Genomic DNA, 4,478 nt, shown 5'->3' with positions numbered 1-4,478 from the left:
AATAAATGACCATGATATGAAAATTTATTTATTAATAATAATTAAAACAGTAATATCTATTTATACTAGTGAAAATAACAAATAAAAATAATTTCATAAACATATTTCAATGCATGTAATATATAACATATAATAAAAATGGATATATATTTTATATTAAATTAATTCAAAAATTTACTTATATTATAAATATATATTCCCTCTGTTCACTTTTACTTGTCACTATTTCACTTTTTGAGGTCAACCTGCATGAAATTTGACCAATATTTTAATATTTAAATTTAAAATTTAGATGATCAAAGAATATATGAAAAATGCTATAAGTTGCAATCCTTCTTCATATTAATAAAATGAAAAAATATATCTTAAAATATTTGTCAAAATTTATGCAGGTTGACCTGAAAAAATGAAAAGTGACAAGTAAAAAAGAACCTAGGGAGTATATCGAAACTCATGTGCACACATATATATATATATATATATATATATATATATATATATTACACACGCACACACTTAATGCATGTAAAATAAGAGATAAGGGATAAGATACCCCTAAACTATATCCGAAGTTGTTATGACACACTTAAACTTTAAGGGAGACCTATTACCACCTAAACTCATTTTGGCTGATCTGGCCGCCAAGTATCAGAATATTTTTGTACTTCTTTTGGGGAAGACGAAAAATACTTGTGCGTTATCTCAATAAAATAACAATCATAAAAAATAACATTAGCTTTTTGTGACAAGTTCGTTAAAAAGGTTATACTAAAAAAATTTAATAAAAATATATAAATACTTGACTAAAATAAATAATGTATACTATAAAAAGATATTGTTAATATCAAGGTTAAAATAGACATTGTCAAGGTAAAAGGTGGGGAGAAGGCTTATTATTCAAAATAGAGGGGGGAGTTTGATTTTTAAAGCAAACTTGAGGGGAGAAAATGATTTTGACCCTATTAATTTTTAATAAATACTTGATTTTTTTTATTACTTTGTTATCGAACTAATTAACTTGAACGTGTTTTAATCAAATTTATGAGATATCTATCATTTTTCATCAGCAACAGTATCGGATAACTCTGTTCATCAAAATTAAGATAGATGATAAAGAAATTACCGAACATTTGTCTATATTGAGAATTAGATCGAAGAGCTGGTGATGTCAACCAATTTTATTGAACCACTAGACCATACCATATATCCATATCATTTATTTAATTATATAACATCTCATATTTTGTATGTATCCAAATATAATGTATTCGAAGAATCTTGTGTGTGAGGTGAATGTATTATAATTAACTTATATATTCTATATTAATTATTATCATGATGCATAACAATCAACCTACTAATTTCTATATAATGAATTAATTACGAGCATGAAACATTAAAATATATTTGATATTACACATTATATATTTCAAGAAAAATAATGTATTCGATTAATAAATTTTATGTAATATTAAAAAATATGATATAGGAAGTAATTACCTTCATAGTTGTAGAATTTATATTTTTTTATACAAAAATAATCTAATCTACATTTTATTTCCTTTTTTTTTTTTTGGATTTTCTTTCTAGCAGACACAACTTGTTGATGCACTAATGTAATTAATTTGTTTATTTTGCACCTAATGTACACATGTACTTCATTCATGAAAGGGAAGAAATAAAAGACATGGGGGACCCCAAACTGAATGGAAAGTAGACATTATAACAGACAAGTTGGAAATTTGTGGAAGAGAATAAAATAGCTTGGGTGTCTCTACCTTTATTATCATTTTATTACAATGACTCCAAATTAAATGCACGTTTCACTTCTTTATTTATTGCGGGCGGTTAAAATCGTTTATATCCTCGAATTTTGCCGTAAAAATCAAACTTCTCCTTCAATTTTGAATAATAATTATTTTCCCTCCTTTTTCCTATTTAATTTTTTAAAATACTTATTTTATTCTTGTATTTATATCAATATTGTATCTCATTTTTTTATAAAAATATTTTTTTATTTTTTAATCTATATAACATATTTTCTATCAAATTTAAAAATTATTTTTAAGATAAAAAATAAAAGTGAGAAATATTAATTGAATATATAATTTAATGACAAACTATACTGTTATAAATGAGCAAAATAGTAAAAATTAATTTTATTAAAAATCAAAACTCTAATATATAGTTATACATGAAAATAATAGGTAATTATAATTTTCTAAATATATTTCAATGTAGATATACAGAAATAATTAATAGTTCAGAAACAATTTCTTTACCTCTCTGAGGTAGTGGTAAGATTTGTGTACCCCTACCCACCCCAGACCTCAGGTAAAAAAATTCACTAGATATATTGTTCTTGTAGATGTATATTTGTTACAAATCAAATGATTGTTGTTGATGAATTTTAAATTATAATTAAGAAAATAATTCATATTAACAACCAAAACTCGTTTGTCTATATAGACATTAAAGAATAAGAGAAAATCAAAATATGCATCTATATACATAATTACATACTCACATACATACATAATAATATAATATAAAAATTTTGAATGTAAAAAGTACCTTTAGATTTTGTAATTAATTATAAAAGAATTTACTAATAATGTTAAAAGGTGGGGTTGAAAATTTGTATACCTACATTAAAATATATTTATAAAATTTTAATTACCTATTATTTTCACGTATAAATATATATTAGAGTTTTGATTTTTAATAAAATTAATTTTTACTATTTTGCACATTTATTTCACTATAGTTTTTCATTAAATTATATACTCAATTAATATTTCTCATTTTAATTTTTTTTATCTTTAAAATAAATTTTAACTTTTATAGAAAATATGTTATACAGATTAAATGATAAAAAAATATTTTTATAAAAAGTTTTTTTTTTTTAAAAAAGAAATACAAATGTTGATATAAATATAAGGATAAAATAGGTATTTTAAAAAATAAAATAGGAAAAAGTAGGGAGAATGATTATTGTTCAAAATTGAGAGGGGTGTTTGATTTTTACAACAAAGTTCGGGGGTGTAAACAATTTTAACCCTTTATTGCAGCATACTATTCTTTTCCTTTTCTAGAAACAATAAAGTATTCGCTCCGTCTATTTTTTATTTGTTAAATATATTATTTTTAAGAATTTATCAGAAACAACTTCTGTAACTCATGTATGAGGTAGTGGTTACACTACTTTTTCCAGACTCTTTGTGGGAGTATGCTGAATATATTATTATTATTATTGTTGCGTATATTAAAAATAATTATTCAATACTTCCACCTTATTGGTGAGGGTTCGATATGTGTAAGTAAACAATATATACTTATTATTTACGACTTTTTAAGAGGTGCACAAAGAATAACATGAAAATTAAAATTGAACAATAAAGAGTAATAAGTATAATGAGTTTGTACTGCTGTATGAAACAAGAAAATCCCTTGAAAGTATCAAACATTATAAACTACTTTATATTTTTTGGCAATCAACATTACTTTTTGTGAAAAAAGAGCTGGAAAAAAATATTGGTGTCTTAACTTAATAGCTTAACTTGTTGTTTCTGAGTGGAATCGAAGGTATGCTCAACCCCTGATACCTAGTTATTTCTTAATTCTTGCGGTCAAGGATAATGAGACATTAAAGAAATAATGTTCTCAACAAAAGGGCTAAAAATTTTAACCTCTATGTTGTTGTTAGCAAATCTTAACCACAAAGCAAACTAGGACATGATGAAAAAGGCAAGAAGAGAAAGCTGTCAACAAAGCTTAACAATTTTCAATCAGCATCAAGCTAAATATTATTCTTCATATAGTTACACAAATGCAACTTGGTAAGTCGTGATATATCAATCTAGAGCAAGAATGCACAATCCATATCAAAACTATATATAGAAGAAAGTGAACATAGATTATTATTCCAAACTAGTAAAGACGATAATGGGATAATGTTCTCGACAAAACTACTTTTAACATATTTAAACATGACACTACGACTCTTGTTGTGTCCAACAAAACATGTGCTGCATCTTTTATCTTGTCATTAGAAACAACATATCAAGCCCTAGAAGAAACTTACGATTAGATGGTTGAGCGTCGTAAGGCTTAATTATTACTTCCCGATTCATAACCAGTTGCAATAAATCCACCAATTGATCACTATCCAGAGGGCCAGAGGCTTTTTACGATTGAAAATTCTAATTCAGACTAGTAAAGAAGTTAACGGGATAATGTTCTCAACAAACCCGCTAGCACATCTTACATTGATAAAATGACTCATTTTGTTATGCTCAACAAAACTGCTAACATCAAGTCTTATGTTAGGCATTGCGGAGGAGGAGAGCAGAGAAGCAGGGGCACTAATTACACTTGTTGTTGCTAAAAGACGTGCTCTCTTCATCTTGTCAATAATCCTTTCTTCTCCAAGCAATGCCTCATCGTATACTAAAATATTTGGAGGGCCATGGATACCA

The sequence above is a fragment of the Capsicum annuum genome, chromosome 4, assembly GCF_002878395.1.
Source record: "Capsicum annuum cultivar UCD-10X-F1 chromosome 4, UCD10Xv1.1, whole genome shotgun sequence".
NCBI lineage: Eukaryota > Viridiplantae > Streptophyta > Magnoliopsida > Solanales > Solanaceae > Capsicum > Capsicum annuum.
This window is presented reverse-complemented; position numbering follows the sequence as displayed.